The sequence below is a fragment of the Triturus cristatus genome, chromosome 2_2 (assembly GCF_964204655.1).
Source record: "Triturus cristatus chromosome 2_2, aTriCri1.1, whole genome shotgun sequence".
Taxonomy (NCBI): Eukaryota; Metazoa; Chordata; class Amphibia; order Caudata; family Salamandridae; genus Triturus; species Triturus cristatus.
This window is the reverse complement of record NC_140582.1, coordinates 262,597,576-262,611,738: the sequence shown is the minus strand read 5'-3', so window position 1 is coordinate 262,611,738 and position 14,163 is coordinate 262,597,576. Positions and strand designations below refer to the sequence as shown.

The following is a 14,163-nucleotide window of genomic DNA, read 5'->3' as shown; positions in this document are numbered from 1 at the left end:
ATATATGGTAGTCGGTAGAAACCTCAAAGCGGCTCAGAGAGAAGACCCCTTCTGTGAGAAGCTTGAGAAGCCTCGAAGAAGATGTTCATGAGTTAGGTCCACAGTTTTTCATACAGAATGGGTTATTATACAGAAAGGGAGGGGAATTCAAACCAGTGCAATTGCTAGTCCTTGAACCCTGTAAGGAAAAGGTCCATTACGTAGCACATAGCCATTTTGCTAGGAGGACATTTTGGCAGGGAAAACTCGGCAAAAATTATCCTAGGACAATGTTATTGACCCGGTATTTACAGACACATAAGGAAGTACTGTAGAGAGTGGAGCATATGCCAAAAACACAGCCATTATCAACTGCCGTTAGCCCGTCTAAGTCCTCTACCCATTATAGAGGAACCTTTTTCAATGGTAGGAATGTCTAAGTCCTCTACCCATTATAGAGGAACCTTTTTCAATGGTAGGAATGGATATAACAGGGCCCTTATTGCCATCTCAAAGTAGGTATTGCTTTGTTTCAGGTATGGATGATTACGCAACAAGGTATCTTGAGGCTGTTCTCTTGCGTCAACCTAACACTACATAAATAGCCAAAGCTCTGGTAGAGATATTTTCGTGTGTGGGTTCCCTAGAGAGATACTCACAGATCAAAGAAGTCCATTTATTTCTAAACTAATGGGACAAATGAGTAAACAACTGGGGTTACAACAGATTAAGACCACGGTATACTTCCCACAAACAGATGGCTCAGTAGAACGCTATAATGCAACTTTAAAACCCATATTAATAAAACAGTTGGAAATGAAAACCCCAAAATGTGATTCGCCAGTGGTTTACATCCGAAGCATGATGAATCGATCTGCCTCTGTTCTGAGTCCTGAGAGATAACCAAAATTTCTAAGTTTTACATGTACCCAATTTCTCCTGTTGAGAAGATGATAGAAAAGGTTGGATAAGCACAATATAGATCTCCCTGATCCAGAGGGACAAAGAGAAAACAACATTTTCTACCCCAGGGGAACAGAATCAATTTACCATACTGCCCTTTGGGCTTCATGGGGCTCAGCTACTTTCCAAAAAATGATGAATATCTTACTCCGATCCCACCATCAATATGCTGCAGCTTTAATGGATGATATAATAATTCATAGCAGGTCATGGGAGGAACATCTGGACCAATTAAAAGCAGTCCTACACACTTCACAGGAAGCAGGGCTTAAAGTGAATCAGAGGAAAAGCCATTTAGCAGTCAAGCAAGTCAAATATCTTGGCTGTTTGGTAAGGGGGTCAAACAGCCCCAAGCTAAGGTAGCAGCTGTCATACTGGTCACATTCCACCAAACGAAAAAGGACTTAAGGGAGTTTCATGCTCTTGTGAGATACTATCGCCCATTTAGCCTGAGATTCTCACACTGGGCTACTCCCTTAACTGATCTGTGGACAAAAACCAAGGAGGCAGAAAGGGAGTTATAAAATCACTCTCCGAAGTGTTTAAAGTCATTTGATGCCACAAAGAATTTTATCCTCCAAACCGATGCATCTGAAGTGGGCCGAGGGGCAGTTTTGTCCCAATTAGAAATGAGATAGACAAAACTATATTTGACATCATCAGGAAGTTCTTTCCAAGAGAGCGCAATTATGCCATAATGGAGAAAGACTAGAAGGCTATCAAGTGGGCCATTGAGAGCCTCAGATATTATCTGAAAGGGAGAGAGTTTGACCTTTCCAATGACCATGCCCCTTTGGGATGGATGTCCAAAAACAAGAGCAAGAACGTCACCTTTCTACGATGGTTTATATCTTTACAACCTTTCCAATTTAAAATCCATCATGAAAGGGGAAGAGAACAAATTAATGTAGATTTTTTCTCCTGATATCCCAAGGAGGAGTTTCTTCCAGGGAAAAAAGTAAGGCAGGGCAGATGTGAAGGGGTTAGTGGTGGCAGCAGGAACTTCTCTAAACCACAGAGTTTAGGTCCCATGGCGGCAACTCTCGAGCACATAGAAAGCCTGAAAAGAGAAACAGGACATGGATTAGATAGAGTAGAGGGGAGAGGGTGGAGACCGAGAGAAAAATGGACCATGAAGAAGGACTTGATGACAGAGGAAAGAGGTAATGAAAAAGAAATAAAAGACGAGGAGGACACAAGGAGAGGGAGAGAGAAACAAGTAAAAAACAGAGAAAGGATGGGCAAAAGCAGAGGACCCACGGAGGAGGGAGAAACCAGAATCCTGAAATGTAGAAAGGACGAAGAGGGGGACGAGCCCAGCTCAAGAAGTAGGGAAGAGGAGGACGTACCTGCAGATGCTAACTGCACTTGAGGAGCAGATGACGAGGATAGTGGAGAGGACAACACCTCGTCTGAGGGCTAGTGGATAGCCCCGGCGTACGCGGATTAGCCTGCCAAACCCAGGAGGGTTGTGGCTACCCGGGTGAATGATGGGAAGCAGGCCTCGAACTGCTATTTGGGGGAATAGCTGCATGTTGGTTTCCCTTTGGGTGGTGGTTCTTTCTCTTTATGTTTTCTTTTCTGTTTTGGAATATCAGTTTGGAATTACTGGTTCACTAATAAAAGGAAAACAACGATGAGGCATGGAGTGGTGCATGTGTGAAGTGAATAAATCCTGGGTGAGTGCGGGCAAACTGTCACCAGGGGGCTAATTTGAAGTAGGCACTTAGTATAACAATCCAGAGAAGAGAGAACACAGGTGTTTTGGTGAATGGCTTGATTTGCTGCACTCTGCAGGCCAATAACAGGATCATATAAAAGGGGACTAACCTAGGAGTAAGACACCTAATCCAACCCCTATCTTTAGGGAAGAATGCAGGAAAGATTTTGAGATCTTTTTTCTATCCTTACCTGGCATTCTTCTCTTTTTGGAGGTCACCGGTGGCCTCATCCTGCTGAACCTGGAAAGAGAAGAACACAGAGTAGCCGTCATCAGAAATCTAACTTGGCTTCCTGGACCTTCCCCTAAATCGTACACTAAGCTGATGTAACTACCGCCCTACCTGTACTTTAGTTCCACACATACTTGAGTTTGCAAATAAAGCCATCATTAAAATTTTAAAAGCTTCCCAAGCACTTTCCCTGATGTTTTTACGATTGGAGCTACAACATGAAATCAGTCCAACACTATATATGTACTTGCAAAAATGATTGTAGAACTGGTGTTACAGCAGTAAATTAGACGTCCCAAAATATGTACTTTCTCCACTGGATATATTTCGCAAGAATAACCCAGTAAGAAATCTATGTCAGACCTACCAGAGACTCACCAGGGTAAATTTAGATATGTTGGATCACCACTTTGCTCTGAGAAGTCTCAGACCTGTTATTAAAAAGACTTCACCAAGGGAATGCCGAAGTAAGCATTAAACAGCAGGATTTATTTAAGCTTCAAAATAAGCGACCAGCCCTGCCAAGCTGGAAAGTTCTAATATCTTCAATGCTGCACACTCTAAGGTCTACATTCTAATACTAACGTTGACAAAATACAACAGAAATTATATTTTACAAAGCATTATTTAACACCAATCTAGATCATACTAAATGCAAGGCATATACAAAGAAATTTAGAAGCACATTTGCACAAGTGAAAATCAAAAATGTAACCAAATAGAAAATATTTTATTAAGGGCCGCCCAGTGCCTGCATTTGAATTTCTCAAATTGTAATGAAAATGTGCACACTCCAATTCTCTCATACCTCTCCTTAGGTCAGTAACGAATTTTGTTACGCGCGCTGCATCGCATTTGGCGATGCTGCGCGTGCAACGATATTCGTTTTCTTTATTTTTTTCGTAACTTACCTGCAATTGGCCGTATGCCGCATTTTGCAACCCTGCCCCTCCTCTGCCCCACGTCACCGCCCCGGTAACACGCCCTATACGGGCCGTCGCTGATTATTATATATATTTACTGTAAAACAATTAATAAAGTATTAATTCAAAATTATTTTATAATTGAAAAAATATATAAACATTTACCAAATAAATATATGATCATTGGAGTGAAGGGAGCAGACACCGCCCACTTGGGCCAGTAATGACGCATGGTGTCTGCTCAGTATAAACCCGGTCTCCTGGGTTTGCTTTCCTCCGGTGTCCTCACACCAACACTGCCTCCAACCAATCGTAGTGAGGCAGGTTGCTTGAAAAGGAGGGTGGGAGAGGCACTTGCACTATTCCTGGCAGCACTGAGGAAGTTTTTCTAGAAAACGTATATATATATGCACATCCAAATTGCTCCTGACGAGACTACGGACCCATGGAGGGTGGTGTATACACCGGAAGAGCACCCGGTAAAATAATTCACCATCCGTCTGCAATACGTGATAATAATACACTCTCAGGCTCCAAAGAGAATGATAATCAGGAGGTTTATTTCCACGCTACGTGTTTCGGCTAAAAAGCCTTGTTCACACGATGGAAGTACAAACATTTGTCACCATTATGTGCACATCTCACTCAACGTAAGTTAATAAACATAAATAACGGATTCTGCAAAAAACTAAATCAGGCTCCAGAAACCGCCGCGGCCATATTGGAACAGTTATACAGATTATGCCCTGTGGCTTTCCACATCGCTGGCAGTATAAAGGTGTTGGAAATACCCCACTCCCACTCTGAAAGGGTGGTGGTGGTCTTCCGGACACACTGTGGTAGCTTGGCTCGAGTGGTCAGGAATCAGGCTCCGCGCTAAGCATACGACATACCCAAACAATAACCATGCGTGCATCCGTTCCAAAAACGACTCTACACCGTAAAAATTATGAAAATATCTTTCTTTATCTTCTTTTTCTCTTAGTTGCTGATTGGATAAAATAAATAACAATCACAATATACAAACTTTTTAAATAGTGCAGGTCAAATAAATACTGGCTTAATGATTCAATAAATAGGGGTGATCATAAATACTGAAGGCATAAATAAAAGTGCAATACATACAGGCAATTAAATATTCTGAGGCAATAAATACTGTAAACCAATAAATATTGTGCATCAATAAATACTGTGGACCAATAAATACAGTGGAACAATAAATAGGTTAAATACAATAAATACAGTGCCCCTAATAAATACTTAAAAGCTGACAGTGACACTCATGGAATCAGATCACTTTTGAATTCCTAAGGGCTGATTTGGCCCAGGCACAGCTTGTGGGGATGTGGAAGGCTTGAGGGTGTCTACTCCCTGGCTTGGACAAGGCTGAGGCCTAAACTGAGGTAGATCAAGGGGGGAATACCAGAAACTTGGCTCTCTCCCTCCACACAACTTCTCTAGATTAGTCCCAGCTCACCCCTGGCACAGTCAGGTTGGTTCTAGCACCTCCCTAGCCCCTTAGAGCAGTCTCTCAGGTCTCCACAGGGCCTTAGGCGCCCTCTACTCCACTTACTGCCCTTTTTCTGATGCTCCGACGCCGCTGGAGTCGTGTCGACGCCGTGAGGCGGTTCCAGTTCGATGTCGGCGGCCTCGGCACAATGTCAGTTCTTTGACGACGCCGGTAGGCGGCTCCGGTCTCGATGTCAGCGGCCTCGGTTCGATCTCGACCTCCGATTCGATGGCGTCGGGCAGTCTTTACTCGATGTCGACCTCGGGCGGCTCCGGTCCGATGGCGACCTCGGATTCGATGACGTCGGCCGGCCTTGACTCGATGTCGACTTCCGGCGGCTCCGGAGTGCGATCCTCACTCCCGACCTCCGGTGCTCCTCTCCTTAGGTTTCCGGCGACTCCGGAGTGCGACCTCCACTCCCGACCTCCGGCACGATTCTCACAGGTTCCGGCGACTCCGGAGTGCGATCCTCACTCCCGACCTCCGGTACACCTCACCTCGGTCTCCGACGACTCCGGAGGGCGGACTTCACTCCTCCGATGACGCCTCTCACTCGACCTCGGGTGACTTCCTCCTCGACCTCTGGTACTCCTCACGACCTCTGACGGTGCCCTCTCTCGACCTCTGGCGGCTCCGGGCACGACGTCCGCTTCCCAGTCGGCGCCGCTTCTCCACCTCGGGCTCCGGGTCTCAGGCTACTCGACGCCGGACTCCAGGGAAACCAGTTTCCAGGTCAGGATCTTGCTGTTCTCTGTTTCTAAGGCCTGTTCCTGCTGTCCAGGTCCTTAGGATGGTTTTTCTGGCTTCTTCCCACACAGGGCTCCAGGCTGGGCTCAGTCAGTAGGGACTAGTATCAAGGGTGGGTTTATGGACCCCACTCCAGGCACAAGTTTCCACCCCTGCTGCTTCACTCCTTCCTCCTTCAAGTTTTTGCTGCTCACTCTTCACCAGTCAGGTGCCAACTGCCAGCTCCAACTGCCAACTCTCTGTCTTAGCTTCCCAACATTCTAAACCGCCTCCAACTGTCACAGGGCTCTGGAATGTTCTGGAAGGTGCTGGTAGGTTCCAGTGGATGCTGGTGATGTCACAGGCGGCCACCATTTTGTGCTCCAGGCCCTCAGACAGAAGTTTCAGGGGTAGCTAAAATGGCTCCCTGAATCTGCAGCAACACGAAAAAGTCTGGTGGTTCCCAAAAAGGAAAAATTCAAACAGGGTTTGAGGCAAAAGTGGGACAAAATAAATAATGATGAGGAGGGACCACCCAAAGGGCTGACAGGTCTAACACGCGTCCCCCCCAGCTGAAAGTGAGGAGAGCTACCCAACCCCTTGGGAGTTCTCATCACTAAGGCGGAAATACCTTGAGAGACCGTCTGCATTGGCGTGGTCCACTCCAGGCCGATGTTCCACCTGAAAGTCCATTCCCTGTAGGGAGATAGACCACCTCAACAACTTGGGATTCTCCCCCTTCATTTGCATCAGCCAACGAAGGGGTCTGTGGTCGGTCTGAACTAGGAAGTGCGAGCCAAACAGGTATGGCCGCAACTTCTTCAGAGCCCATACCACTGCAAAGGCTTCACGTTCCCTGGGAAGTAGTCTCCGGGATAGGAAGACCACGGGTTGATCCAGACCCTCTTCGTTGAGTTGCGATAACACTGCCCCAATGCCATGTTCTGATGCATCTGTCTGGACAATGAACTCCTTGGAAAAGTCTGGGGCCCTTAAGACCGGGGCCTCGCACATGGCTTTCTTCAATCTCTCAAAGGCTTGCTGACAAGCCTCCGTCCAGACTACCCGTCGAGGTTGTTTCTTGGACGTGAGCTCCGTGAGGGGGGCTACGATGGTTCCGTACCCCTTCACGAAGCGGCGGTAGTATCCCGTGAGACCCAAAAATGCTCGGACCTCAATCTGTGTCTTGGGGGGTTCCCAGGCCATGATGGCCTCGATCTTCGCCTGGAGGGGTTGCACCGCTCCCCTACCCACCAAGTGTCCAAGGTACACTACCGACCCCTGCCCGATCTGGCACTTGCTGGCCTTGATCGTCAATCCAGCTTGTCTCAGGGCCTGGAGAACAGCTTGCAGGTGACGCAAGTGATCCTCCCAGCTGTTACTGAAGACGGCTATGTCATCCAGATAAGCAGCAGAGAAACTCTCCATTCCGGTGAGGATCTGGTTTACCAGGCGCTGAAACGTGGCAGGTGCGTTCTTGAGCCCAAAGGGCATCACACAGAACTGGTAGTGGCCATGGGGCGTGGAGAAGGCTGACCTTTCCCTTGCTCCATCAGTCAAAGAGATCTGCCAGTACACTGAAGTAAGGTCAAAGGTACTTAGATATTGGGCAGCTCCCAGCCGGTCAATCAATTCATCCGCCCTAGGGATCGGATGAGCATCAGTTTTGGTCACTGAATTCAGTCCCCGATAGTCCACACAGAACCTCAGTTCTGGTTGGGCACCCGGTGGTGCAGCTTTTGGTACTAACACCACCGGACTGGACCAGGGGCTGCTAGAAGGTTCGATCACTCCTAGCTCCAGCATCTTAGTGACTTCACTATGAATGCTGGCCTTCACCTTGTCTGACATCCGGTAGATCTTGGACTTCACAGGTGGGCTGTCTCCTGTGTCCACGTCATGGACGCACAGGTGAGTCCTACCCGGGACAAGGGAGAACAACGAAGAGTACTGCCCCAGGACCTGGCGACAGTCCTCCTGCTGTTCAGGAGTTAGAGATGGGGAGAGAATCACTCCCTCCACCGACCCATCCTTCTCTTGAGACGCAAACAGATCAGGGAGAGGCTCGCTTTCCACGTCCTCTCCTCCGTCAGTCACCATCATCAAGATGACTTCGGGCCTCTCGTGGTGGGGTTTGAGGCGGTTGGCATGCAGCACCCGCAGGGGCTGACGAGGGGTCTTCAGGTCCACCAAGTAGGTAGCCTTACCCTTCTTCTCCAACACCTCAAAGGGTCCTGACCAGCGATCCTGGAGGGCACTAAGCTCTCCTGGTTCGATCACCCACACCTTCTGGCCAGGCTCCAACTCCACCGGGTGAGCATTGTGGTCATACCACGCCTTCATTACTGCTTGGCTGGCTTCCAAGTTGTCAGAAGCTTGCTTCCACAACTTAGCCATTTGGCTCCGGAAGGCCAGCATGTAGCTCACCACATCCTGGGGAAGCTTTCTGGGAGTTCTCTCCCATCCGTCTCTCACCAGGTTGAGAGGTCCACGTACAGGGTGCCCATACAGAAGCTCGAAGGGGCTGAAGCCCACTCCCTTCTGTGGCACTTCCCTGTAGGAAAAAAGTAAACAGGGTAGGAGGACGTCCCATTTCCTCCGCAGGCTTTCAGGCAGACTTCTGATCATGCCCTTCAAGGTTTTGTTAAACCTCTCCACCAGACCATTTGTCTGGGGGTGGTAAGGAGTGGTGAACCGGTATGTCACTCCACACTCCTTCCACATGGCCCGCATGTACGCTGACATGAAGTTGGTCCCCCTGTCGGACACAACTTCCTTGGGAAAACCCACTCGGGTAAAGATTCCCATCAGGGCCCTAGCCACAACAGGTGCTGTTATGGTCCTCAAAGGTATTGCCTCTGGGTACCGTGTGGCATGATCCACCAGAACCAGGATAAACCTGTGACCAGCTGTAGTCGGTGGATCTAACGGACCCACAATGTTGATGCCCACCCTTTCAAAGGGGGTGCTAACGACAGGAAGTGGTTCCAGGGGAGCTTTCAGCTTCACCCCTGTTTTCCCACTGGCTTGGCAAGACACACATGTCCGGCAGTAGGTATCGGACGACACTTTCATCTGAGGCCAATAAAAGTGTGGGACAAGACGGGCAAAGGTCTTGTCTTGCCCCAGGTGTCCTGCCAATGGTATCTCGTGAGCCAACTCCAGAAGGAAGGCTCGATAACGTTGAGGGACTACCAAGGCTCGTGACGATCCATGTAGGGGTGCCTTGGGTTCACTGTAGAGGAGGCCATCCTCCCAGTAAACACTGTAGTTCCCTTCAACGTTCCCTGCTGCCTGGGCTTCGGCCTGTCGCCTCAGCCCCTCAAGGGTAGGGCACTCCCTCTGGCCCTGGCAGAATTCCTCCCTGGACGGGCCTCCCTCCACGTGCCACTCGGCCGGGATGGGTAGGTCCTCCAGTTTGGTAACGTCCCCCACCGCAGACTCCTGGTCCACCACCTCCGGTGGCCGATCCGTCCTACGGGGTGGGGACGCCGAGGCAGGCTCCTCCTGTCCTTGGTTCTTCCCTTGACTGGCAGCTGGCTGGGCCTTTGTTCCAGGCTCCAGCCGAAATGAACTCCCTCTTCGGGTAGTCGCGGACCTTGTGCTAACACAGGCCCAATCAGGTGTACCCAGCATCTCGGTGTGAGTCCGGTATTCCACCTCCTTCCAAGCGTTGTGCTCCATGTCATTCCCCAGCAGACAATCGACTGGCATGGCAGGGCTTACGGCAACTCGAAGTGAACCTGCAACCCCCCCCCATTCAAAGGGAACCTCGGCCACGGGATAGTGGCCTGTTCTGCCATCAGCCATCGCGGCTGGGTGGAGTACATCGGGAATTACCTGCTCTGGAGACACCAGTTGGCTACGCACCATAGTCATACTGGCTCCTGTGTCTCTCAGAGCCTCCCCTCTTTGGCCGTTGATGGTGACCCACTGCCCATACTTTGCGGTATTTGCGGGCACCTGGATCTTAGGAACCATCTCCCGTTCTCCCAGGGACACTAAAGTGACACCCGCCCACTCCCTTCCCTTAGTTAAGGGCATCTCCTCCCCGAGCACTACACTAGCTACTCCGGGGGTCTTTCCTCCAGTGGGAGGGGGTGGTCGTTTCAAGCACTTCGGATCTCCTTTATAGTGTCCAACGCCACCGCACTCATAGCAATGGACAACCCTTGGCTGCTGACTCTGGCCAGGATTAGGGTTTCTGGGTGGGTTAGCCCTAGGGGTGAATCCTGTTCCCTTCCCTTGGAAGTTATTTTGGGGGCCTTTGGAGAACCCCTTTTTCTTTTCCCCTCCCTCTTTCTTCTGGGGGGCGCCCTGTCCGGCCTTTTGAGTATCCCCTCCAGTCCCCCTTGTGGACACCCGGGTACTAGCCCAAATGTCCGCCTCCTCAGCAAGCTTCCGGGGACTGGTCAGCTTGCTATCCACCAGGTGTTGCCGCAGTTCAGGGAAACATTTCTCGAGCAGGTGTTCCTTCAGTACTAGGTCAAACAACCCCTCGTAGTTCCTCACTTCACTGCCCTGAATCCAACCTTCCAGTGCCTTCTTTGCATAGTCCAGGAAGTCCACCCAATTCTGTGTGCCCAGTTTGTGACTACCCCTGAACTTCTGTCTGTACTTTTCAGGTGTTAGTCCAAACTTTCTGATGAGCGCCAGTTTCATGGTGGGGTAGTGGGTCTGCTCATCCTCTTCGAGGGCCAATAACGCATCCCTACCAGCTGGAGGCATGTACTTGTACAATCCCCCTCCCCAGTACTTCTCTGGAACCCCATGGGCCCTCAACGAGACCTCATAGGCCGCTAGCCACTTGGCGATATCGTCGCCCACCCCATAGCTAGCTACTATGTCCTTTGGCAGGTATGGTTTAGGTTCCCTGGTGATCTCTTGGGTTTGGCTGCCACCATTAGGAACAGGTTGGGCCCCGATTCTCAGGATCTGAAGATCTATTTCTTTCAGTCGTAATTCATGGGCCATCCTCTGCTCCTCCTTCTCCTTCTCCAGCCTTGCTAAGTCCCATGTGAGCTGTCTTTTCTCCCTCCGGTCTGTTAACTCCACTTCAGACAAGCCACCGCTAGAGGCACTGCTGCCCTTCCTGGAAATGGTTCTGGGCCCCGCTGACAGGTTCCCCACCTCAGGTTGGTACATCTCAGCCCCCTCGGTGTCAGGCTCTCTATCCCTGTCCTCCTCCTCAGCCTTGCTTTCTCGGCGTGCCTCCCCCCAAGCCCTTAAGCTGGTTTGGAGTGCACCCTTCTTTGCTCCTGGGGGACAGTACACCCCCTCCCGCTGGCAAAACTCCCTGAGTTGGGCCACAGTGTACGTTTCTAGATTTTCTAGTACAAATTCCATCTCGCCCACTCAGGTTAGAGGACAGGTTTTGTGCAGTAACTATGCAGGGGGGTACCTTTAATAATACCTCCTCCCACCACCAGAGTAAATTTGGAAAAAAACAAAAACCCACAATTAGGAAGGCCGCTTTGAGAAAACTCCCGGTGTAGGCCTATGGACTACCCACAGTTATTGTTGAGTATACGTAGGCACAGCTCTATCCCACCACTGAACACCAATTTATGTTGGAAATACCCCACTCCCACTCTGAAAGGGTGGTGGTGGTCTTCCGGACACACTGTGGTAGCTTGGCTCGAGTGGTCAGGAATCAGGCTCCGCGCTAAGCATACGACATACCCAAACAATAACCATGCGTGCATCCGTTCCAAAAACGACTCTACACCGTAAAAATTATGAAAATATCTTTCTTTATCTTCTTTTTCTCTTAGTTGCTGATTGGATAAAATAAATAACAATCACAATATACAAACTTTTTAAATAGTGCAGGTCAAATAAATACTGGCTTAATGATTCAATAAATAGGGGTGATCATAAATACTGAAGGCATAAATAAAAGTGCAATACATACAGGCAATTAAATATTCTGAGGCAATAAATACTGTAAACCAATAAATATTGTGCATCAATAAATACTGTGGACCAATAAATACAGTGGAACAATAAATAGGTTAAATACAATAAATACAGTGCCCCTAATAAATACTTAAAAGCTGACAGTGACACTCATGGAATCAGATCACTTTTGAATTCCTAAGGGCTGATTTGGCCCAGGCACAGCTTGTGGGGATGTGGAAGGCTTGAGGGTGTCTACTCCCTGGCTTGGACAAGGCTGAGGCCTAAACTGAGGTAGATCAAGGGGGGAATACCAGAAACTTGGCTCTCTCCCTCCACACAACTTCTCTAGATTAGTCCCAGCTCACCCCTGGCACAGTCAGGTTGGTTCTAGCACCTCCCTAGCCCCTTAGAGCAGTCTCTCAGGTCTCCACAGGGCCTTAGGCGCCCTCTACTCCACTTACTGCCCTTTTTCTGATGCTCCGACGCCGCTGGAGTCGTGTCGACGCCGTGAGGCGGTTCCAGTTCGATGTCGGCGGCCTCGGCACAATGTCAGTTCTTTGACGACGCCGGTAGGCGGCTCCGGTCTCGATGTCAGCGGCCTCGGTTCGATCTCGACCTCCGATTCGATGGCGTCGGGCAGTCTTTACTCGATGTCGACCTTGGGCGGCTCCGGTCCGATGGCGACCTCGGATTCGATGACGTCGGCCGGCCTTGACTCGATGTCGACTTCCGGCGGCTCCGGAGTGCGATCCTCACTCCCGACCTCCGGTGCTCCTCTCCTTACGTTTCCGGCGACTCCGGAGTGCGACCTCCACTCCCGACCTCCGGCACGATTCTCACAGGTTCCGGCGACTCCGGAGTGCGATCCTCACTCCCGACCTCCGGTACACCTCACCTCGGTCTCCGACGACTCCGGAGGGCGGACTTCACTCCTCCGATGACGCCGCTCACTCGACCTCGGGTGACTTCCTCCTCGACCTCTGGTACTCCTCACGACCTCTGACGGTGCCCTCTCTCGACCTCTGGCGGCTCCGGGCACGACGTCCGCTTCCCAGTCGGCGCCGCTTCTCCACCTCGGGCTCCGTGTCTCAGGCTACTCGACGTCGGACTCCAGGGAAACCAGTTTCCAGGTCAGGATCTTGCTGTTCTCTGTTTCTAAGGCCTGTTCCTGCTGTCCAGGTCCTTAGGATGGTTTTTCTGGCTTCTTCCCACACAGGGCTCCAGGCTGGGCTCAGTCAGTAGGGACTAGTATCAAGGGTGGGTTTATGGACCCCACTCCAGGCACAAGTTTCCACCCCTGCTGCTTCACTCCTTCCTCCTTCAAGTTTTTGCTGCTCACTCTTCACCAGTCAGGTGCCAACTGCCAGCTCCAACTGCCAACTCTCTGTCTTAGCTTCCCAACATTCTAAACCGCCTCCAACTGTCACAGGGCTCTGGAATGTTCTGGAAGGTGCTGGTAGGTTCCAGTGGATGCTGGTGATGTCACAGGTGGCCACCATTTTGTGCTCCAGGCCCTCAGACAGAAGTTTCAGGGGTAGCTAAAATGGCTCCCTGAATCTGCAGCAACACGAAAAAGTCTGGTGGTTCCCAAAAAGGAAAAATTCAAACAGGGTTTGAGGCAAAAGTGGGACAAAATAAATAATGATGAGGAGGGACCACCCAAAGGGCTGACAGGTCTAACAAAAGGTATTATCGTTTTTGAAATACAAAAACCAAATATTGGGAGTAACACCAATTATAAAATTAATAACCTCTAAAATAATATCAGATTATGTAATACAAACCAAATGCAGTTTATCAATGGCTCATTGTCAGTCATGTATTTTAAATAGCGTGTATAGACCGTACACAGGAAAGAAAGAATAATTTAATCACGGTGCCTCATACTCGTAAAGTGACGTGTGTAGTGTGCAAAATATGTATCTTAAATCCCCTCCATACATGAATAACATTGTTCTGTCAATTATCTATGCCAATGCATTTGTAATTTGGTATGGTTACGACCTAGAATGAAAATTGTCGTCATGAGGATTACACCACGGTCTCTTCCTCAATTAGGGGAGAAGTGAACTGTTTGTACAGTGATATTATGGCGTGATTCAACTGTCATAAAAGTGATTATATTGTATCCACACAAGGACATACACAGTCATGCTGGACATGTGTCCATGATAACCAGTTGTATAAGTGTCAGTACATGCCCTCCATC

At 49.5% G+C, this 14,163-nt stretch overlaps 1 long non-coding RNA gene across 1 annotated transcript in view; it reads right to left on the bottom strand.

The window, feature by feature from the left end:
• Positions 1-604: 604 nt before the first annotated feature.
• LOC146862123 (uncharacterized) overlaps positions 605-14,163 on the bottom strand; it is a 36,799-nt gene continuing 23,240 nt past the window's right edge. The window contains exons 2-3 of the long non-coding RNA XR_014978102.1: positions 2,854-2,903; positions 605-2,002 (exon numbers count right to left, since the gene is read on the bottom strand). This is a non-coding gene — a long non-coding RNA (uncharacterized LOC146862123). The remainder of the gene's footprint in view (positions 2,003-2,853; positions 2,904-14,163) is intronic.